This window comes from Neomonachus schauinslandi, chromosome 7, assembly GCF_002201575.2.
Source record: "Neomonachus schauinslandi chromosome 7, ASM220157v2, whole genome shotgun sequence".
Taxonomy (NCBI): Eukaryota; Metazoa; Chordata; class Mammalia; order Carnivora; family Phocidae; genus Neomonachus; species Neomonachus schauinslandi.
Genome location: NC_058409.1, coordinates 46441645 through 46466311, shown reverse-complemented (window position 1 = coordinate 46466311; position 24667 = coordinate 46441645). Strand labels below are relative to the sequence as shown.

General features: G+C 37.4%; 1 protein-coding gene across 1 annotated transcript in view; it reads right to left on the bottom strand.

Moving 5' to 3' along the window:
• The window catches only part of CWC27 (CWC27 spliceosome associated cyclophilin), a 200045-nt gene that overhangs the window by 73177 nt on the left and 102201 nt on the right, over positions 1-24667 (bottom strand). The window lies entirely within an intron of this gene.

Below are 24667 nucleotides of genomic sequence, written 5' to 3'. Positions count from 1 at the left end.
TTCTTCTCTTCTGCACCCTCCGTGGTTCCAGCCGGAAAAAGAGCGGGCAGTTGTTTTTCTAAAAAACAGTTTGGGTTTGTCTGATGCTCCCTTATAATTAGATTCAGGTTATGCATTCCTAACCAGAAGACCATAGAACACTGCCTGATTTTGTGTTCTTCCCAGGGTATCATTAGGAGATATATGGTGTCCCATGTTGCTGATGTTAATTTTTTTTTTAAGATTATATTTATTTATTTTGAGAGAGAGGGAGAGACAGAGCACAAGCAGGTAGAGGGGCAGAGGGAGAAGGAGAAGCAGACTCCCCGCTGAGCAGGGAGCCCGATGTGGGACTTGATCCCAGGACTCCGGGATCATGACCTGAGCCAAAGGCAGAAGTTTACCAGACTAAGCCACCCAGGTGTCCCGCTGATGTTAATTCTGATCAGGCAGTCAACTTGTTACCTGGTTTCTCTTATGTGTTTTACGTTGCACCTAATAAGCAATCAGGGAGATTTAAGATCATGGAAATATACCGCTCTTCATCAAACATTCCCTCTAGATTTAGTATCCATTGATGATTTTTGCCAAACCAGTCTTTACTATGAAAATAGTAATTTTCCAACTCTACCACACCCTTCACATTTACTGGTTGGCATCTTACTGTAAGGAGGAGACTTCCCTTCTCTTCTAAGTATTCATTCATTTGTTTATAGTATTATGAAGTCATGGATTCCTGTTTTTCCCCAGTGGCTTAAATTTCATTATTGTCCTCAGTTATTACTTTTTGGATCTTTTTATTGAGATAAAATTCATATAAGATAATTCATCATTTTAATTTGTATTTTTAGTGGTTTTTAGTATAATCACAGTATTGCACAACAATCAGTATGATATTAATTCAGAACATTTTCATTGCTCCAAAAGGAAACCCCGTATCTTATTAGCAGAAACACTCTTAGCAGTCAGAATTCTCACCTTCCTGCAGCCCCTGTCAACCACTAATCTTTCTGTTTCTACAGATTTGCCTATTTGGGACATTCCATATAAATGGAATCATACAACATGTGGCTTTTTGTGACTAGCTTCTTTCACTTAGCATAATATTTTCAAGGTTCATCCATGTTGCAGCATGAATCAATACTTTATCCCTTTTCTTGGTTGAATTATATTTCATTATATGGATATATCACATTTTTTTAGGTTGTTTGTCTTGTTTCCACTTGTTGGCCATTATGAATAATGCTGCTGTGAACATCTGTGTACAAGTTTTTGTTTGAACACTTGTTTGTTTTTTAAAGATTTTATTTATTTATTTGGCAGAGAGAGACACAGTGAGAGAGGGAACACAAGCAGGGGGAGTGGGAGAGGGAGAAGCAGGCTCCCCACTGAGCAGGGAGCCCATGTGGGGCTCGAGCCCAGGACCCTGGGATCATGATGTGAGCTGAAGGCAGACGCTTAACGACTGAGCCATCCAGGCGCACTGAGCACTTGTTTTTAATTCTGTTAGGTATATACCTAGGCATGGAATTTCTACATCATATGGTAATTCATTGTTTAACTTTTTGAGAACTGTTAAACTTTTTCCAAAGTGGCTACACCCTTTTATAATCCTACCAGCAATGTATGAGGGTTCCAATTTCTCCACAACTTTGCCAACATTTGTTAGTTTGTTTGTTGCTTTAATATTATAGCTATTCTATAGAATATGTGTGTGTGCATGTGTATGTGTCCTTGTATTTTATTTTTTCACATAAAAGGCAATATATATATATATATTACATAGCATTTACATAGCATATATTGCTTTGCACTTAGTTTTCCCCCTTACTTTCAAAGAATAAAAAAAAAAGATCCTAAAAAGGCATTTTTCAGTATACCCCTAGGAAGGAAGTGGTAAATTATGACTTTTTTCTGCCTTTATTTGAAATAATCTGCTAATAATCTCCTTTCCAATGCTAGCCTTACTGGAGACTGCTAAAAGGAAAAAAAAAACAAAAACAAAAACCAAACCAAACCATTCTAACTATGGAAAAAAAGCAATATAATCATTACCTAATATCATATTGAATATCTGCTCTTTTAAATGTTTATTTGTGCTGCACAAGAGTAAAAACTGTATTTCAGAAACACAGCTGGGACCCCGACGTTGTCAGCCTGAAGAGGCAGTGGTGATGGGTGACTGCTGACTTCTGAAAGAACAATTCTGGTACACTTGTGAAGCTGGGAAGCTAGATCCCAAGAATAATTAATAGTTGTGAATGAGGAGAGACAGGGGTTTCAGAAACTGGTTAACAGTGGAAGCAGAGTTTAGAAGGGAGCACATAGAAGAAACAAGGTTAAAACCATATCTTTAAGGTTGGGGACTAAACGAATACATTGAGACAGAAGGAAAAAAGTCAGTGGATATGGAGAGACTTCTGCAAAAGGACAAGGAGAAGGAAAAGTTTCTGAAGACTGTGGGAAGGGGTGGGGGGCTGGGTAGTCTTGAAAAGAACTAGGGTCACTTTGTCCTGAGAGAAAAGACAGGCTGGAGAAGTGGGTGGGAAAACAGAAATTCTGTGGTGGAGAGAAGTTCATATAGATGGTCTTTTCAAAAGAAGAAAGATGAGGTAATCTGTACAAGGTTGGGGCAGAGAGGCAGGGTTGGCATTGGAGATGTGAAGACTGTGGAAAATGCTTGGCACAGAGAAGCCATGTGGAGAACACAGTACAGAATGAACAATATAAACATGACAATCTCTGTATTGGAATTTCTTCCAGCTTTGTGAAATGATGTAACTGTTCTGAAACTCTTGCCATCCTTCTATTATTGAACTAAAAATTTTAAGCTATCCCATAAAATTACAAACAATATATCAGTTCAAGTAAGAGTTGAATTTTAAAAAATACTGCACTTGCTAAATCTGAGTTAGAAATATGCATATTTGTGATTATTATATACACATATTTTATTTACATATTATTTAAAACTAGTAATAATATCAAATATCTAAAGAATTCTATTCGCCATTATAAATACTTAACCAAATGAACTAATTTGAAGTTTAATGTTCAACAAACATTGCTATTACATAGTAAAACTCACCATTTTTTGAGAACAGTTTTTAGGAATGCCTCTTCATTTTTAGACCAAATCAAAGTTAGCTGACTGCTCAAAATATAAAATGGCAACTAATCCCAGCTCAGAGAGAAGTTAAAAAGTAACAAAGTCAAAGAAGCTGAAAAGGCATTCTCTGGGATAGCTTTGGGCAGGAAGTAGTATAATATATTCTTTCCCTCCCTTTATTTGAAGTCTGCCCTGTAGTAATTTCCTTTTCAACACTAATCTTAAAACACAGAGATATTAAAACAAACAATCTTTCTGTCAACTTAAAACTGGCAGAACTGGCATCACCTAACATAATATTTGTATTTATTTTCTTTATTGCCAGTCCCTACCCACCCCATTGCCAACTCCCAACTGGAATGTAAGGCCCATGAGAACACATACTTCATCAATTTGTTCTGTTTTATCTTCAGTGTCTTGAATAAGGCTTAGAATATAGTGACACTCAATAAATATGGATTAATGAACAGAAAATCAAATATAGAATCCTAATGCACATAAGGAAAAAGCAAGCCTAGGAAAAACAGGTTTTTATGACGTAAGTGGTATCAGCATTGTGGATTACTAGGAACTGACTATACATTTGGTTTACTAGATCTTTGCTAAATATCTAAGATATACTAGAGTCAAGAGTATAAAATTCCTTGTTAAGGTAAGGTTAGAAGCTTGTCTTAAGTAAAATAAATGGTTTAAAGTTTTATAAAGTATGTATATTTAGTTAAAATTGTATTTACTTTTTTTTTTAAAGATTTTATTTATTTATTCATGAGAGACAGAGAGAGAGAGAGAGAGAGAGAGGCAGAGGGAGAAGCAGGCTCCCAAGGAGCAGAGAGCCCGATGCGGGACTCGATCCCAGGACCCTGGGATCATGACCTGAGCCGAAGGCACGCTTAACCATCTGAGCCACCCAGGCGCCCAAAATTGTATTTACTTTAACGAGATAAATACTTATTGTGAACTTTCAGAATTTATGGTATAGAATGACAGATAGGATTAATATAAGGAAGAATATGGTAAGTAGCATAAGAAATTCACTGAGAGGGAGCCTGGGTGGCTCAGTTGGTTAAGCGACTGCCTTCGGCTCATGTCATGATCCCGGAGTCCAGGGATCGAGTCCCGCATCGGGCTCCCTGCTCAGCAGGGAGTCTGCTTCTCCCTCTCCCGCTCCTCCCTCTTGTGCTCTCTCTCTCTCTCTCTCACTCTCTCTCAAATAAATAAATAAAATCTTTAAAAAAAAAAAAAGAAATTCACTGAGATATCAAAGTAAATGTGTTTTGAAATGTATCTGAGGCTTGGAGCTAGAAATGTAGACTGGGGAGTCATCTGTTAAAGGAAATCAATAACCTACCTTTTGTGGGATTTTGAACAGAGTCTAAGGGAGTTTGGAAAAGGTTTATAGGATGTGGAGTGTTTGAGATAGGACATGAAGGACAAAAATTCCATACTAAAATGGTGGAAGGTGTTCAAGTCAATGGGATTGCATAAGCAATGGGACACACACCAGAAAGAGTATGGTGTAGATCAATGATGCATGAAGGCATTTTGGGGAGAAAAAGGAATATATCTGAGGAAGTAATGGAAGAAAGGACTTAAAATCTGTAGTATTGCAGATCTCGAGGATTCTGCATGTAGTTTGCTAGAGAACAGGATGGGCATAGATCAAGGGTTTTTGCTTACTTTATCTAACTAATCCTCTCGACAATCATGTGAGGCTGGTATTACCGTTGTGGTGGACACGCTTCTCCCCGCGCTCCTGAGTCCATGTGACTCTAGTGGTTCCGACCCTATCTCCGGCTTGAGAAATGGCATGTGCCTCAGGACTGGCCAGTGAGAGCCTTTAATTCCACAGCTACAGTAACTGTCTCAGGGATGGGCACGTGACAGGATCAGTGACAATGAGATGGTAGGGGATTTTTGCTGAGACTTCTGGGACAAATGGAAGCATCCTTGTCCACTGGATTAGAATCTGGGAGGATGTGAGGAGTTGCTGTTATGACTACTCAAGCCCACGGAGAAAGCCTGAGTGGCACAAATGAGGGTATGTATGTGGGGGATGGGGTGAAAGCAGAAACAAGAGATGGAGATATAAAGAGAAAATCTAGGCCCACTTGACATTATTTTAGCCTCTAATAAAGCTGTGCCTGGAGTCAGTTCTACCTATAGTCCCCAAAGAAATTTTTTTTTTTTAAAGATTTTATTTATTTAACAGAGAGAGACATAGCGAGAGAGGGAACACAAGCAGGGGGAGTGGGAGAGGGAGGAGCAGGCCTCCCGCAGAGCGGGAAGCCCGACGCGGGACTCGATCCCAGGACCCTGGGATCATGACCTGAGCCGAAGGCAGACGCTTAGCGACTGAGCCACCCAGGCGCCCCCCAAAGAAATTTTTTAAAAAAGATTTTATTTATTTATTTGAGGGAGAGGGGGAGAGAGCATGTGAGAGAGAGAGACAGTGAGCACCAGAGGAGGGAGCGGAAGAGGGAGAGGGAGAAGCAGGCTCCCCACTGAGCAGGGAACCCGATGTGGGGCTCGATCCCAGGACCCAAAGGCAGATGCTTAACCGACAAGCCACCCAGGCACCCCACAAATTTTTCATTATAGGCCTTTTTAACTATTTGAAACCATAAGATTCCTAACTAAAAATGTCATTCCCATTTTACAAATGAAGAACCTGCAGGACAGAGAAAGTAAGTAATTTGTCCAAGATCACATAGGTTTTAAAATAACAGACTTAGAGCTCTAACTCATATCTGATGGCTCCAGGCTCATGCTGCTAACTATACATTTTTTATAGTTTGTTTTCATACATATGTGTGTATGTGTGTCTAAGAAAGAGGGAGAGGGAAAAAAGTCAGAGCTTGACTTTGATTAGTTTATTTTGGCATATAAAAATAATAATTACTGCTCATTGAACATTATGCTAAGAACTTTACATAAATTTCTATAGATGCCAGTCATTACCGGCTTGTCTATACCCACTTCTAATAGAATCTTTCTTATTCACAACTGCTGTTCCCTCTCTTAGCCTCAGACGCTGGGGTCGGGGATGGCATATGAGCCAGATATGCTCACAAAGGACTATGACTTGTGTAGCTAATCAAAATATGAGATGGGCCAATCAGATTCCTTTCTTGCAAATAATGGTGAGACTGAGCCAGTTGGTGATACGCAAAAGGATGAGCACATCGAGAGCTGGGGTGGTCATTTGAGACCATGTGCAACACAGAATTCTAAAGGAGAATAAGAACAGAAGACTGTGCAGAGAGAGAAGAGTACAGGGCAGAGAGAAAGGAAAGCAGAGATACAAAGGGAGAAGCAGATTACATAGCTTTGAAAGGAGAACAGCCTCAGTTTCTGATCACACTCTACCTGTCTACTCTTTGGCTGTGGTCTTTGAGTATTCATGGGACTCCATTGTGTTTACAAGAACCCCCCCTAAAGTAGCTTGAATAATTCTTGGACAATGAAACCAATAAAGTACAGACTAGAACAAGACATCATCGTAGTGAATTATCACAGTGAATTAACCCAGTAGGTAATTATTTTCAAGATAAAGAAGCTGAGATTCAGAGAATTTAAGTAAATTTCCTGAGGGCAACAACTAGTATGAGATGAGGCTAGGATTAAAATCCAGGTCTATGTGCCCTAACTTCACAAGTATAAGACTAACTGGAATAAGGAAACGTCAGAGACAAGGAAAACAAGAAGAACTAACTTCAATATTTTAGGAAGAAGTAGTGAGAGACACACCTAGAGCAATGGATGAAGTAATGGAAATGAAAAGATAGGTACAAATGTCTGGGATGTCTATCGGGGTAGGGCTAAGGGGTGAGTGAAGAAGTAGAAGAAGCCAAAGGTTATATGAATTTTTTTTTACCTTGGCTGATCGACAGAACACAGGTGCCATTAATAGTACTAGTGGGGAGATTAGGTCTGGGACTTGTTTTTGTGGGGAATAAAATGCACTTAATTTTGGTCATTATTAGTTTTAAGTCAACGTATTTGAAAAGGGAGTTGAACATGTGGGCCTAAAGCTCAGAAAAAGGGATTCGGGAATTATTTTAAATAAGTGACTTCAATGAAATCTTTATAAAACTAAGTATATCATTATATACTCAGGAAAAAAAAATGCAGTACTGTACAAGTACAAACCTTTAAATTCAGAGATAAAGACTATATTTAATCCTAAAAAGAGACTGTTTTAGATGTCTAATTTTACTCTGGCAGTATTTATGGTGAGAAATTTATTGGACCCAAATGACAGAACAAAGCAACAGAATCTGGTTATTTAGTTCTATATAGTCACAGTGTGCATGTACACACATACACAAACACACAGACATACACACGCATACACACACAGACATAACTAAGCATTTGTATCTTTAAAGGACGTAATAATGTTTTAAATTGTACAGCAAAAATATATGGATATAACATAAAAAAATGACTTGTTTTATGCCTTGCATTTCTCCATGGAACTTAAAATCCTTTAACAGACATTATCTCATTGTTTTAAGAACTGTTATGAAACGATCTGACATTTATATAACACCATTCATACTCAATAATCCCAAAGAGCTTTACAAACCCTGGAAGAATGACTTTGCTCATGTTCAGTATGCAACCACTGAGGGATGGAGGTGGGATGGGTGGGTAGAGAAGTGCACAGGACTGTGGTAGACATTCTGTGGAACACAGCAGTAACATTATAAAACCATTTAAGAAAGGAAGTGAAAGACATTATTAAACAGAAAACCATAAAGAGACAAGCAGAAAAGATCCAAGGTAAGATCATATTACGTGTGTTAAATGTGAGAAAAATATTAATACCAAGTGGTCTTTTTTTCATTTTTGTATCTTACTAGAATAATATAAAGATATCTTCAAGATAAAAAAAAACTGAGTATCATCTGCTAAGAACTCCATTTCCTCTTTTTTCTTAAAAGATTTTATTTATTTATTTATTTATTTATAAGTAATCTCTACGCCTAACGTGGGGCTTGAATTTACAACCCCGAGATCGAGTCACATGATCCACTGAGTGAGCCAGGCAGGCGCCCCAAGAACGCCCATTTTCTATAGTGATTTTTTGTGTGGGTAATGGTCTGTTTTCCAACTGTCAACCACATTGAGGATACCAAGTTGTTACTGATATTTTGAGGCTTCTCCTCCCCTCCTTCCTTTCCTTTTTGACCTGAGACTAGGATGCTGAAAAACAAACATCCTAGTTTGTTGGATGGAAAATGGAAAAATAAAAAGGGTTTTTTGCTTTGTTTTGTTTTGAATTTATCAGATGTATTAGGGCTCTCCAGACGGAGAGAACCTATGTAGAAAGAGATCTGTTGTAAGGAATTGGCTCACAAGATTATCAAGTCTGAGAAGTCCCGAATTGACAGTTGGTAAGCTAGATATCCAGTTTGAGTGTGAAGGTCTGAGAAGCAGCAGAACTGAGGGTTTAAATTCCAGTCTGAAAGCCACAGGTCTGAAACCCAAAAAGGGCGGACGTTTCAGCTTGATTCTGAAGGCAGGCAAAGACTGGTGTCCTCGCTCAAGGCAATCAGCAGGAGGAGTTCCCTATTACCTCAAGAAGGTCAGGCTTTTTATTCTATTCAAGCCTTGAACTGTTTGGATGAGGGCCATCTATACTAAGGAGGGCAGTCTACTCAATCTACTGATTCAGCTGTTAATACCATCCAAAATCACCTTCACAGACACACCCAAAATAATGTTTGACCAAGTATCTGGGTACCCTGTGGCCCAGTAAAATTGATACATAAAATTAACCATCATTTCGGATACAGAGCCTCTGTCCTTCCATGACAAAACCAACAGAATCCAGTTTTCTGAAGCATTAAGGTCAATGTAGTAATGTATTTAAAGAAGATGCTGCCAGATACCCTACTTGGACAAGGAAATATGCCAGTTAATGCCAAAAGGCTACTGCAGTACCCCAGTGTCATCTCCTTTAGTCACATTACACATGACGGGGACTAGAGAAGATGAGTAGCACTTTGACTGAGCATATGGGTGGAAGTAGAGGGAATTCAGGGGGAGAGCTGGATATCACAAAATACTACAAAACCAATCTCTCAGCACCAAGTCATGTGCTTATGCGGGAAAAGAGCCAGTTTTCCAGAGGAATGAGAACATAAGCTCAGAGCTACACTGGGGCTTTGACTATCTCTTTAGTCACCTCACGGTACTAAGGAGAGAACATCCTTATTAACTCTCTAAAAATACCACTTGAGGCCCTGGGTCTGAAGATCACCTTTCAACATAGTGCTCTGCGTCAGTACAAATTTGCTACTATCATCACTGCCACTACCACTGTTGCTACCAAAGTTACCACATATTTTAGATACTGTACACTTTAAAGCTTACAGTAAACAAATGAATATACCCCGTTCACAAATGAGGAAACTGAGGCTAGAAGAGGCCAAGTGCTATAGATATGTTTTTGTTTGCCTAGTGTGTTTTTGACCCCTTCTTCTAACAGATTCTGCCCCTGATGACAGAGTGACACATGATCAACCAGTCACTGTCTGTCTCCTAGGAGCTGGGCGCTCTAGAAAGAAGACAGGGTGAGTTGTCTGATGATAGATCCTGGAAACAGTCCAAGCGCTCTTGCATCCAAGGTCTCTGGTCTTCCCGCTCATCCTGAGGTTTGGCCATTCAGCTGTGTTTCATTTTGTGTGCGATCTCAACATCCCATCCTTTGGCTTAAATTTTAGTTGGTTGTGGTCAAGAACCTTAAGAAATACACATCTATGTTATATAATTTATCCAAGAGCAGATAGGTATCAGTGGAAGAGCTAAGACTCACACCTAGATTTTTCTGACTTCAAAGGCTATACTTTTAACCATGATACCTCACTGGTTTTTGAAAATTGGAATCCTGCAATGGTATCTGCCACCAAAAGGAACTATAGCATTCTCCTGATTTTATATCTTGGCTTCTTTAAGTAAATTTTTTTTGAAAAGAGTTAAGCTAACATGGAAAATCTTGTGAAATTACTCTATAAAATATAATTTCATTGTTGAAAGGGAAAATCTTTAGCGGGCATATCTGAGTTGGGTTATTTGGATACTGAATAAAAGGGACAGGCAGAGGTATAAGAAAATGCTACTTGAGCTGTGCTCTTTCTCAATCAGTGAGAAGAAATGAGAATAAAACTTTTAAGAACCTCCAGATAAGCAGGCAAAAAGTAGAGGGTGCACTTTCTTTTGCAGGTTCATAAAATGGAAAGACCCAAATGTTCAGAGTCTTCTAGCTCCATAATTGTGTGAAATGGCCAAAATTAATCTCTCTGAGCCTCAGTTTCTTTATCTGTAAAATGGGGATAGTAATGTCTATCTATATAGGTCACTGTGCGAAGTTAAATTCTTTCTCTCTCAAGTAAAGTTTATGCCCAGTGAGGGGCTTGAACTCACAACCCTAAGATCAAGAGTTGCATGCTCTACCAACTGAGCCAGCCAGGTGCTCCTGAAGTTAAACAATATCAATAAATCTTCTAATATAGAGCCTGGCACATGGTAAGTATTTATGAAATGGGAGTTGCTATTATTGTTGTAGCTGTCATTAAACTGAGTCAGGTGATGATGGTTAGGGGGCTGACAGGAGAAGGCTGTTGAGAAGAGTGTGGAAATAACACATAGTTGGAAAACCAAAAGGATAAAAGTATTTCAGGGACAGGAGTTTTTAATTCTTTGTTAGGATCTCTTGCCTTTGTATGTGTGTGTGTTTCATACTGCATTTATCGTGAAAGTAATGCCAATAGCGAAAAGTGCACAGATTTAAAATGTAGAGCTCAGAGTCGTATCACAAAGTAAACAGCCAAGTCGGGCAATCACACCCTCTGGCCCTGTAGAAGTACCCCTGCTGCCCATCCCAGCTACTGTCTAACCTTTCCTCTGGGACAAAAACAACCATTATACTACTACCCTTTGCGACAATCACATTCTTTTTTTTCTTTATAGTTTCGCTTTATAGTAACACTTCGGCATGTGTTACTAAATTTTACTACTTAATTTTGCCTATTTTTTTCATTTTATATAAATGAATTCACATATTTCTTTTGTGTGTAGCTATAGGTCACTAATTTTCCTTGGTATATAGTATTCTATTCTATGAATATATTACTTTTTTTTTTTTTTTTACCATTCTACTGTTGGTGGATATTTGTGCTGTGTTTTGTCTGTTTTTGGCTGCTAGAGATAATACTACCATGAACATTCTTGTACATTGCATACATTTCTGATGACTATTTGCCAAAGAAGGAGTAGAATCAGTGGGTCACAGTTCACGTATTTTTAATTTTGGCAAAAAATGTCTATTGTTTTCTTAAGTGCTTGTATCAATTTATACTCTTAACACCAGAGGATAAGAGTCCCAATGTTCCTCATTCTCAGTAACAATGGATATTGTCATTCTTCTGGAGACTGTGTGTAGTATTGGCTTCAATGTGCATTTTCCTGAACACACATGAGGTTGAGCAAGTTTTCTTAGGATTACTGGGCATTGGGTATTTTGTTAAGTGGCTACTGAAGTCTTTCGTCTGTTTTTCTTTGAGTTATTTATCTTTCTCATTGATTAATAATAGTTCTTGAGATCTTCTGGCTATCTTCTCCCATTCCATGGCTTACCTTTTCACTCACTTCAGGGTGTCTTTAATGAACAAAGGTTTTAATTTTATCATAATAATATACAGCAAACATTTTCTTTATGATTAGTTCTTTTTGTGTCCTAATCCTTATATCTCTAACCAATGTCATAATGACATTCTCCTAAATTATTTTCTAGAAGTTTTACTTCTGTGCTTTTCACATTTAGATCTACAGGTCTGCCTGGAATTGATTTTTATGTATGGTGTAAGGTGTCAAGCAGTTTTCTGTCCTCACATTAATAATCCAATAGTTCCAACACAATCACTAAAAAGACTCTCCTTTCCTCCTTACTTTGAAGGTCCAACTTGCCAGGCTTCCTATTCTATTTCCCATCTCTGTCAGTCATTGTACCAATCCCACACTGTCTTAACTACTTAACTTTGTAAGATATCAGATGACACACAGTTGTCACCATCTTCATCTCCCTCATGACTCTCTTAGCTACTTGGCTTTCTCTACACATTTTTGAATCAGCTTATCAGGTTCTACAGAACCTGTTGGATTTTGATTGAAACAGCACTGAAGTTTGGGGGAAAATCACGTCTTTACTGTTTCTTCTTTTCTAAACTTTTCACTTCTAATTCTTGCCTTATTATACCAGCTAGGTTCTCCCGTAAATCTTTATTAATAAAGAGATCATAATGTGCATCTTTATCTCATGCCAGATATCATCATATCATTCTGCATATTTGCTACTGGTTTTTTTAGATACCCTTTTTAATAGTACAGTCCTATTTCTAATGTGCTATAATTTTTAGCTAAAATCATGAACATCTGTTGAATTTTATTAAATGCTCTTTCTCCTTCTCTCAAGATGATAAAATGATTTTTTCCTTGATTCTATTAATGTGGTAAGTTACATTGGTTGATTTTGAATCTTAAGTCAAAACTGCATTCCTGGAATATATCCAAATTTGTAAGAATGCATTCTGCATTGAAAATATTGCCTTATTTGATATACTAGTATGTGGCTTAGAATTTATGAAGGTTGGCCTACAATTATCTTCTCTTGAAATGTTTCTACCAAGTTTTCTTATCAAGGTTGTACGGCCTTCATAAACTGAACAGTAACGTGTTCTCTCCTTATTAATTATCTGGTCAAGTTTCTGTGAGATTGGTGTAATGAATGAGTCTTAAATTATGGATTTGATTTCTTTAAGTTAGAAGTAACATTTAGAATCATACTTGTTCTTAGGTTAGTCTTAGTAAGGTACAATATTTCTTAGTAGCATAAAGTTGTTTAGATCGTCTTGAAAGCTTTTTAGTGCTTGTGGGATCTGTAATTATGTTTTTAAAAAATTGTTATTGGTTATTTACACCTTTTTTTCCTTATCCAAGTTAATTAAGAGCTTAGCAATGTGATTAGTTTTTTAAAAGAATGTGTTTGTCTTTGTCATCCCTATGCTATACGCATGTTTTCTACTGCACTGATTTCTGCTTTTATTTTTTATTATTTCTTTCTTCTTTCTTTGGGTTTAATTTGCTTTTCTCTTTTCTAACTTCTTAAGAGGGGTACTCGCTCTGTTTTATCTTTGAAATTCTAGAACAAAGTAAGTATTTTAAAGACTGTTTCTGATAATTTCAATTTCTGGAGTCCCTTCACAATTGTTTCTATTGGTTGTTTCTGCTGGTTTTGGTCAACTGATTTTGTCTCTCTGTATGCTTGCCTATTTTTTATTGTAGGTCAGATATTGCATTTGCTGACTTGTTTATAGAAAAATACAGTGCCTGGAATGATGTTATTTTCCTTCAGTGATGATTTATATTGGGTTCTGCCAGTACATGAAGGTACTAGCAATCCAGGATCACCTTAATCCAACTGAGACGATTTGAAGCTGTATACCTACAGAGGCCTGTCCACTTCCAGTTAACCTTTACCAGTAGAGAAAAGACCCAGAGCCAAAACATTCACAAATATTGCCTTTCTAGGCCCTGGAGTCCATTCCCTGTCCCATCGCCTTAAGGGGCTATCAAAAGCAATGCATTGCCTTTTATTTTTTTTTTTTTAAAGATTTTATTTATTTGACAGAGAGACACAGCGAGAGAGGGAACACAAGCAGGGGGAGTGGGAGAGGGAGAAGCAGGCTTCCTGCCGAGCAGGGAGCCCGATGTGAGGCTCGATCCCAGGACCCTGGGATCATGACCTGAGCCGAAGGCAGACGCTTAACGACTGAGCCACCCAGGCGCCCCGCATTGCCTTTTAGCCTCACCACTATGCCCTCTGAATTTAGCAAATTTTCCTAAGGGAAGAGTTGCCCCCAAACCTGGACCTCCATTCTTTACTGGCTCTTGGCCCTGAAATTCATCACTCTCTTATTAGTTTTCCAATGTGTTAAAGATTTTTTTTTAAAAAGATTTTAAATATTTGTCCAGCTTTTCTAGTTGTTCTAGTTCAAATTACCTGGCCAAAGCAGAAGACTCCTAACACTGCTTCACTGTCTCCGGCCACTCATGACTAAACCATACTTTGACCCATACTTTGCACTATATACAAAAAGTAACTCAAAGTGGATCATATACATCAATGTAAAATCTTAAACTGTAAAATCTTTAGAAGAACACATAGGGGAAGATCTTTGTGACCTAGGGCTAGGCAAAGATTTTTTAGATCCAACATCAAAAATTCAATCCAAAAATGAAAAAAACTAGACCTCATCAAAATGGAAAAGTTTTGTTTTTCGAAAGACACTGGTATGAGGATGAAAAGAAGCCACTATTTGGGACAAAATATTTGCAAAATCATATATCTGATAAAGGACTTGTATCCAGTGTATATAAAGAACTCAAAATCCAATAGCAGTTAACAACATAATAAAAATGGGCAAAAGATTTGAGAAGATACTTGGCCAAAAAATATATACAGATGGCAAATAAGCACATGAAAAGATGCTCAACATTACTATTAGAGAAATGCAAATTAAACCACAGGATAACACTACAAACTATGAGAATGGCTAAACTTAAAGAGTGACTAGGGGTGCCTGGGTGGCTCATTCAGTTAAGTGTCTGCTTTCGGCTCAAGTCATGATCCCAAAGTCCTGGGATTGAGCCCCGCATCCAGCTCCCTGCTCAGCAGGGAGTCTGCTTCTCCCTCTCCCTCTGACCCTCTCCCTCCCCAACTCGTGCTTTCTTCCTCCCTCTCCTTCTCTCTCTCAAATGAGTAAATAAAATCTTTAAAAAAAAAAAAAGAGTGACTATACCAGTGTTAATGGGGACTGGGATATCTCATACACTACTTGTGGGAATGTAAAATGGGATGACCTGTTTGGAAAACAGTTTGGCAGTTTTTAAAAAGTTAAACATACACCTATCACATAACCTAGCCATTCCAGTTCTATGTTCTTTAACCAAGAGAAAAGTATATGGCCACGTGAAAACTTGTGGAGTATCTATATCATGGAATAATAATAATAAAAGGAATGTTATTGATATACACAGCCACATGTATAAATCTCAGAATACTTATGCTGAGTGAAAGAAGCCACACAAAAAAGGGTACATTCAGTATACCATTCTATTTAAATAAAATTCTAGAAAATACAAACTTTTACAGTGATAGAAAGAACTTCACTGGTTGCCTGGGGATTGAAAAGGGGATTACTCAGGGGCATGAGTGTATGTTGGGCCTTCAAGAATATGTTCACTGTGTTGATTGTGGTGAAGGTTTCACAGTCATATACGTATGTCAAAACACATCAAATTGTTCACTTTATTCTTCAATAAAGCTGTTAAAAATATTTTTTCTATTTTGAAATTACTGTTTGTGGAGCCTGTCTCTTGACTGGGTCCTTTCTGATACCTACCAATTTAATCCAGTCCCTATATCACACTGTCCTGTTATATATTATTTTCATAGCCCTTATTATCTAAAATTATTTTGTTCATTATTTGTTCATATGTGCTCTTCATTTTACCATGGATTCATGCTCAAAAAAGTAGATAATCTTGAGTTGTCTTCATTCTTATTTTTTTTCCCTTAGCTTATAAATTATATAATTGTCCATTTAAACAAAAGTTAATTTCATTCATTCCTTTAGCAATTATTTGTTGAATGCCTGTATTTTGCCAGTCATCATGTCAAGTACCAGGCACACGGAGATGAATCAGTTATGACTTCTGCCCTGCAGGGCACTCTTCAACTATTGCTCTACTTACTGCTCTTCATTTTGCAGTGAAATCTTACTCATCTCTTAAAACCTGGCTCAGATACTTGGTCAAGTTTTCCTGACCAAACGGACTACTGCTTTTTTGGTTCTTCCTAGGCCTAGCTTCTTTCTTTGTTTATATTATGTAACAGCATCTGCTAATTTTCTCCCTGAATTCATTCTCCCCTTTTACATTTTAGTGATAGAACTACACCCCACCCTTCCAACCCCCAACACTAAGTTTTAGCTAGGCACTTGGCCACCCAAATGTAGTTTAGCCTTTCTTACAGCTAGGTATGGGCATATGATTCAAGATACTATGATATGACTGAAACTGCTGCATGCAACTTTTGGGTCATCTTCATCTTCAAAATGAAGCCACCTGTCTGGTACTTATTCTTTCCCCTTCCTTCCTGTTGAAACACAGATATAAAGGTTCAGCAAAGGGCCAGGTTCAATCATGTGGACTATGAAAACATCCTAGGAGATGGCAGAAAAACAAAATGAAAGAAACTTGGTGGGACGCCTGGATGGCTCAGTTGGTTAAGTGTCTGCCTTCGGCTCAGGCCCTGATCTCAGGGTCCTGGGATTGAGCCTCGAGCTGGGCTCCCTGCTCAGCAGGGGAGGCTGCTTCTCCCTCTCCCTCTGCCCATGCTCATGTGCTCTCTCCCTTGCTCACTCTCTCTCAAATAAATAAATAAAATCTTAAAAAGAAAGAAAGAAAGAAAGAAAGAAAAACTTGGATCTTTGAATGAGCTGCTAGCCATGAAGGGCTCATACCTGGGCCATTTTACAGAAGAGAAATAATCCCCAGTATTATTTAAACACGGTATTTTTTGAGTGTCTGTCTGCTTTTCTCTACTACTCTCTTTTTAATAGCAACTTCTTTTGTGACTAATAAAACTAGCTGTATTGATAGAAACTTCCATATGTGGCACTTCTTGAACATAACAAGTAGTTACCTTCTCTGGATTGGAAGGACATCTGGGAAAGAACAAGTGACGAATATCTAATACAACAAAAACAAATCAATTTTCTGGTTATCTACTATGTGTAAGGACTAAAAAGTTATATTACTTATATATTATTAAAAAATTATAATTATAATTATTGTAACCCCGATCTAACAAGTGTTTTCTGTTTTACTGATTTCTGCTCTTCATTATTTCCTTCTGTCTACTTTGTTGGGTTAATTTTGCCTGCATTTTTTTGAGCTTCTTTACATGGGAAAAGCTTCCAGTAATTTCCTGAAATATAAGTTTTAGTTATAATTTTCCTTCTAAGTGTTGCTATAGCCACATCAAAATATCTGGAAATCAGTAACTTAAAAATCAATTGTTAATTGTTAACAACTGCATTTTGTCAGAGCAGGTAGATGGTCTGAAAACAATCCTCTGAAATTTTTCTAAAGCTTTCTTTATGGCCCACTATGTGGCCACTTTCCATAAAAGTGTCAAGAGTGCTTGAAGCTGTTGAGGGCCATGCTCTGTTTATGTGCATGATATCAAGCATGTTAATTGTGCAGTTCAAATTGTCTGTTCTTATTAATTTTTTATAAGCTTATTTACTCAATTACTAAGAAAAGTGTATTAGAATCTCCTAATAAGAAGGACTTGTTTACTTCTCCTTATAAGTCTATCAGTTTTGCTTCATACATTCTGAGTCTGTTACTAGGTCCATTCACGCTTAGGACTATTAAATCTTCCTGGCAAAGTGAAGATGTTGTTATTATGTAGAGGCCCTCTTATCCATAATAATACATTTTGCCTTAAAGATGCAATTGTCCGATATATTTAAGATGTTTTTCCTGTAAGTAGCATATGATTGAATTTGTTTTTCAGCCCAGTTTGATAGTCTTGGTCTTCTAGGTGAAGAGTTTGACTTTTTGAATTATTTCAATATAATTACTGATAGATCTGTATTTTATTACTCCTATCTTATTTTGCACTGTTGTTTGTAATATTCTGTTCAGTCTACATGTCTTTTTCTTTTCTTTCTATCTCCTTTCAGATTGAATTTTCCCCTCTAATTCCATTTTTTTCTCTACGAGATTGAAAGTTATGACCTTTTCCTGTCCTCTTAGTAGTCTTCCTAAAAATATTAATGTGGATATTTAATATGTCGCCGTCTCAAGTTAATTTGTATCTCTAGCTTCTTCCAGAACAAGGATTCATACAAGAACACTTTTCCAAACTCCTTTTACCTGCTTCTCAAACTTATATGCAATTTTTGTTAATTTTATCTTTATTTTAAGCACAAGACATTATTATTTTACTCATTTAGCATTTCTTTAGATATACTCATATATTTACTATTTTCCACATTCCTTTCTCTTTGCAGTACAGATCTTCCATCTGAGCTCACCTATCTTTTGCCTGAAGTATGTCCTTTAGAATTTCCTTTAGTGAAGGTATGCAGATAGCAGAGTCTCTGTTTTTCTTGGCCTGAAGAAAACCTTCCTTCACTACACTCAAAGATAATATTCTGTCCTATGTCCATGCTTGTTGCTGTTGAGAAATCAGCACTTGCTTTTTTATTTCATTTTTTATTCTTTATATTTTTTTAGGGGGAGGCCCCCCAACACGAATGGGGGAGGGGCAGAGAAAGAGAGAGAGAGAGAGAATCTCCAGCAGACTCCCTGCTGAGCACAGAGCCCAATGCAGGGCTCAGTCTCACAACCCTGAGATCATGACCTGACCTGAAATCAAGAGTCAGACGCTTGCCACCCAACTGCCCCAGCTTTTGCTTTTTTAAGGCAATGTCTTTTTTCTCTGCCTGCTTTTTTTTTTTTTTAAAGATTTTATTTATTTATCTGACAGAGAGACACAGCGAGAGAGGCAACACAAGCAAGGGGAGTGGGAGAGAGAGAAGCAGGCTTCCCGCTGAGCAGGGAGCCCGATGCGGGGCTCGATCCCAGGACCCTAGGTTCATGACCTGAGCCAGGGCAGATGCTTAACAACTGAGCCACCCAGGCGCCCCTCTCTGGCTGCTTTAAACGTATCTTTGTGTTGAAGACTCTGAATCTCTGAATATTATTATGGTGTGTGTACATCTGGATTTATTCTTATTTATCCTTTTAGGTTTTTTCATTCTTCTTTACTCTGTGAATTGATCTCTTTCATTAGTTACAGAAAGTTTTCAGCTATCAGCTCTTCAGATATTGCCTTTGTTTGTCCTTTGATCTTCTCCTAGAATTTGATTAGATTAGATTCTTTTTTTTTTTTCTATTCTTCCAGGTCTCCTATCTCTTTTTGGGCTGAAATCCATATAATTTTTTCAATTCTATCTTTCTGTTTACCAATGCTCTTTTTAGCTATGTCTAATTTGCTATAAAACCTATTGAGTTTTTAATGTCAACTATTATATACTTTTCACTTCTAGGAGATTTCCTAAGTTAGTTTTAAAATCTTCTAGTTCCACATATCTTTAAACATTTCTTTTCTTGAAATGTATTACATATACTTATTTAACATACAGCTAAAAACTTAAGAATTTGTGAGTCTGATTCTTTTTTTTTTTTTTTAAAGATTTTATTTATTTATTTGAGACAGAGAGCATGAGAGGGAGGAGGGTCAGAGGGAGAAGCAGACTCCCCGCCGAGCAGGGAGCCCGATGCGGGACTCAATCCCGGGACTCCAGGATCATGACCTGAGCCGAAGGCAGTCGCTTAACCAACTGAGCCACCCAGGTGCCCCGTGAGTCTGATTCTGTTATCTGTTCTTTCTATTAGCTTTTTGTCAGGTACCTGTATTCTGTGTGTGTGTGTGTGTGTGTGTGTGTGTGTTTGCTTGTATCAGACTTCTTGGGGGCACTAAGGATCCAGGCCTGTTTCCAACTAAATTCTTGGCTGGGGGATTTTGAGGCCATCCAGGCAGGATGAATTGGGGCTCTAAGGTGATGAGAAGACTTTCTTGTGGCTAGAGTCCCTAGGAAATTCTCTTGCCCCCAAATAGTTAGTACCATGATTCAAGACAGGCCATTTCCCTTGTAGTTCTTTGATGGCGTTAGGGTATTCTGCTTGTTTCTAATTCTCCTTGCCACTAAGGATAAGGATGTTTGGGTTCCCAACTAACTAGATGGGGTAGTCTTCTATTAGACACCCCTACCTTGAGAAAACCTTAGGTTTTATACTATGTCTTTGTAAGACTTTGAAAAACAATTCTCTAGTTCAGTCAGTTTAGCAAATGTCATTCGGGTTAAAGTTAAAGCCAGACCTAGTGTTCCACTTATTCTCTTAATTCACATCTTTACTTATTCCCTCGTTTGGTTATTTCTTATTTTGTTTGGTCGGTTTTTGTTTGTTTGTTTGTTTGTTTGTTCTGCAAGTTCCTAGGATAATATGAGAAAATGTTTTTATATTACATTCAACATTTTTGGTTGTTTTCAATGGGAGGATCAGTTTGGACTCTTAGTCTGCCATATTGCCAGAAATTAACATTTTCTATAACATTTACATTTTTTGCCAGTCATTGCAAAATTACATGTTTAGTCTTTGAAAAGACACAACAAGTATGACAATAATGTGCTCCTTAAAAGACTCTAGGTTTGTAGAAAGGGTTTTAGAAACTAAATTATTCTCACCAAAACCAAAGTAGATTTTAATAAATACCAACGGAAACTTTACAGACTGTATCTCCTCAAGGTTGGATCAAATTGAAGAACAGAGCTGTGGAAGCCAGAGGGCTTGAGTTTGCTGTGTGATTTTGGGTGAGCCCCTTAATTGGTTTGGCTTTGGCTTCCTATGCATATGATGAAGGGGTACGGCTGGATGCTCCTTTCAGGACCAAAACTCTGAGAAGCATTCAGTGTGAATAGAGCACAGTCAAGATCAGAGTTTCTGATGCTCAAAACATTCTTTAAGGCTAGTCTACTTTCACATTTTAAACATACTGCAGCATAATGCTTTAAATAAACATACTTGATGGCCATTAAATCAATATAAACTACTTTTATACTTCAAAATAGAGTCTTCAAGATTCTTAATATATTTTTAAAAGATTTTATTTATTTATTTGAGAGAGAGAGAATGAGAGAGAGAGAGATCATGAGATGGGGAGGGTCAGAGGGAGAAGCAGACTCCCCGCTGAGCAGGGAGTCCGATGCGGCACTTGATCCCAGGACTCCAGGATCACGACCTGAGCCGAAGGCAGTCGCTTAACTAACTGAGCCACCCAGGCTCCCCTGGATTCTTAATATTTTGATATCTTTTGACATTCTGAGAACTTCTTTATTCTCTTTGTCCTTTCTGGCATTTCAAATTCTTTATTGTAGCTATTAATATAATTTAGGGATTATGTGTTGTTTTTTTTTTTAAGATTTTTATTTATTTGAGAGAGAGTGAGAGAGAGAGAGAGACAGAGAGCACAAAAAGGAAGAGAGTCAGAGGGAGAGGCAGACTCCTTGCTGAGCGGGGAGCCCGATGTGGGACTCAATCCCGGAACCCCGGGATCATGACCTGAGCCGAAGGCAGTAGCTTAACCAACTGAGCCACCCAGGCACCCGGGATTATGTGTTTTTTGCATGAAAAATTACGAATACTCAAAAGCTGCATCTATACCATCTGCCGGGAGTTTATATGCAGAATTTTGAAAACATAACCACTAAAAACTGTCAGCATATTGCATTAATTGTTAAAAAAAAAATCAATCTAATACCACACAGATTAAACTGTCCAAAGTAAGTTTTAATGCAACATATTCACAGGCTTACACTCTGAAGTTGTGAAAAGATTATTTTTTTCAAATTTGATTAAGTGCTGCAAGATGTGGAAGAAACTCAGCACTCAAATGAATTATATGTTTGATGTCATTTTTGGCAAAACCTCATAAAATGTCACATAAAAGAAAAACATCTCACTTAAAGTAAGGTCTTGACAGCAGTCTGGAATAGTTAACAACTCCACTCCCAAATAAGAATACTGGTTATAATCAAAATTTTAATGACGATATTAGTTCTTCCCTTGAGACAATCTAAATATCAAAACAAAACAAAATAAAAAACAACATGTGCATACACCCACACACCTCTCATCTCTTACTTTCTAAAGAGGACAAATTTGTAATTCTTTCAGTTCATGCTCCCAATATTGATTAGAATGTTTCCCTGCAGATTTATCACTGGCCACTTGAGAACCGAAAAAGTGGCAGGTTACCCCAGCCAATGTCAATCAGTATTTTTTTGTTTTTTAGTATTAACTCATGGGAGGTATAAATAATGCCCATCAGCAATGGAAATGGAGTCCTTGGGTGTCAGTGCCCTCACATCTTCTAAACCCTGGAGCTGAAAATGGTGGGAACTTTTTACATTTCAACTACATTTATACAATCTTTACATCCATCCTCCTCTATATCCCTCTGATATGAGAAAATTAAGAGGAAAAATACCCCTAAATCAGGGTGTCCATTTAAGAGTTACCTCAATTTCACTTGCAAAGTTTTTTAAAAAGCATATTATAAACAAGATTATGATAAAATAGCATTATGGAAAACAATACACGTGTGTTTCTGGCATGAAGATAAAAAAAGTCGAGAAGAACAAATATCATAGTTAACCATGGTTGTTTTTGGCAGAAGTATTATGGGGCGATCTTTCTTTTTATCCTTTCTGCTTTTCTATAGTTCTCATATTTTTGCAAAGGATGTACATTACTCTTATAATTGGAAGAAATAATACAGCTTTTTTTTTTTAAAGATTTTTTTATTTGTTTATTTATTCATGAGAGACAGAGAGAGAGAGAGAGAGAGAGAGAAGCAGAGGGAGAGGCAGGCTCCCAAGGAGCAGGGAGCCCGATGCGGGACTCGATCCCAGGACCCTGGGATCATGACCTGAGCCGAAGGCAGACGCTTAATCGTCTGAGCCACCCAGGCGCCCCAACAGCTTTTTTTTTTTTTTAAAGAGACAGTTAAGACCAAAGATTATTACTTACCTGTATCAATTAACAAACCTATTTTTACTGGGTTAGGAATAGCAGCAACATTAGTAAGAGGAAGAAAAAGTGCAGTTACTAAAAATATAGCTAAAGGCTCTTGTCAAATTTCCTATATTGGAATTACATCCATCACCAGGCAGAAATAATGCTTATTTTAAATAAAACTATTTTAAAACAGTAAAGGGCTGCAAAGAGATACCCTTAACACACTGGCACATAAAAAACAAACAAACAAACAAACAATAGATGAGGAGGACTGGTTAAAGTTTATTTTTCATTGCACATAAAATTAAATATGCCCATAATGTATGATTCTCAAAGTAAAGCTCAACAGGATTTGCTCATGATGGCTAGTGAGAAAGTCTGAGATGAACTGTCCAAAAAGAACAAAGTACTTCATGGACTCTCAAATTAGAGATGATCATCTCTTAGTCACTTTACCAAAAGATGAAATTCTTGGTCTAAATGTGAGGATATGCACATCTTTACATTTGCTATCTGCCTTTAAAAGTCTTTACTATTTAAAAAATTTTATTATTGAAAGACATTGTTAAAAATATAGCATGCTTTCTGGCACATGAAGGTAGTGACATGTATTTAATAAAATTTTACTTTAGAGACTGATTATCCTGGCTACAGAGGGAGTCTTTATTTTTCTAGGACTTCTAAGAAATGAAGTATTCCATATAACTGAATATTTCAAAAAAGAGAATCTTTAATTGAGTAAAATAATTTAAAAAAAATTTCTATTTACCAGTTAGGTTACAATCATTGCCCAATCTCTGCCTTACTAAACAACAATAAGTACCGTCTAAACTTTTCTTAATTGAATGAGCATCAATAACTTTAATACTAACATGCTCTCCAAATATAATGAAGTACAACAAATCCATAATATTCCACTCCTATTAGTAATTGTGTTTTACTACTTACTGTCAAGTGGTCGGCTATCGGCTCTTGTTGCTGCCAGAATGAATGTCCCTAGCTGTGCCTTTCTCTCTCACTTTTTTTATTTTTAATTTTGTTTAAGTCTGGTAAAATAGTGGGCAAGCAAGATCCATAGGCCAGCCCCTATCCTGGCTTTTCTTCTGCTTATTTATTTATTTTCTAATTCTTGAGGTATACTTCATATACCATAACATTTCCCCTTTTAAAGGGTACTGTCCCTCACTTTTATTATTCTTTCATCTGTTCTGAACTTAGAACTGGATAATCAATTTATTAGTACCATGCACAAAATAAGAATAAATAGAGTATTACTGATGGCTGGCCTGAGAGGCTTTCTATGAGTCAACTGCAAATATACTTTTACTTTTCTATGTAAATAACATTAAAAGTTGGCATAAAGATTAAGAGTAGACTATGGGAAAAACAGGCTTGATACTTACAGTCTCCAAGAAAAAAATGATGACTCAAGTACCTGAAGGAAGTTAAGTGCTTTGGAAAAAAGTACCAGTTTGCTTAGTGAGAAGAATGAATTCTACATGGTATTAGGCACAACACAGAGCTAACATTCTAAAAGAGCTTCTGTGTCTTATAAAAACCAAGATTAAGCTAGTTTAACATCATATGTTAGATAGATGAAAAGTAGTCAAAAACTATATACTTTTACAACGTATCAAGCCTGAGGGGCCCTAGTCTGACTTAATCCAGTGTTAAAAAGAGAGTCTGACGAAACTTGAAATGGCCGGTGCAATTTGAGAGGTACACAACACCCCAGGGATGTGTTCATGAAAAGGCTTTAAAATTCTTACTTGATTTACAAGCTCAGATTGCCCTTCCTCCTCTAATTTCTGGCACTAGTCAGAGAATAGGTATTGTGTGAAAAGAGGATCTGATACC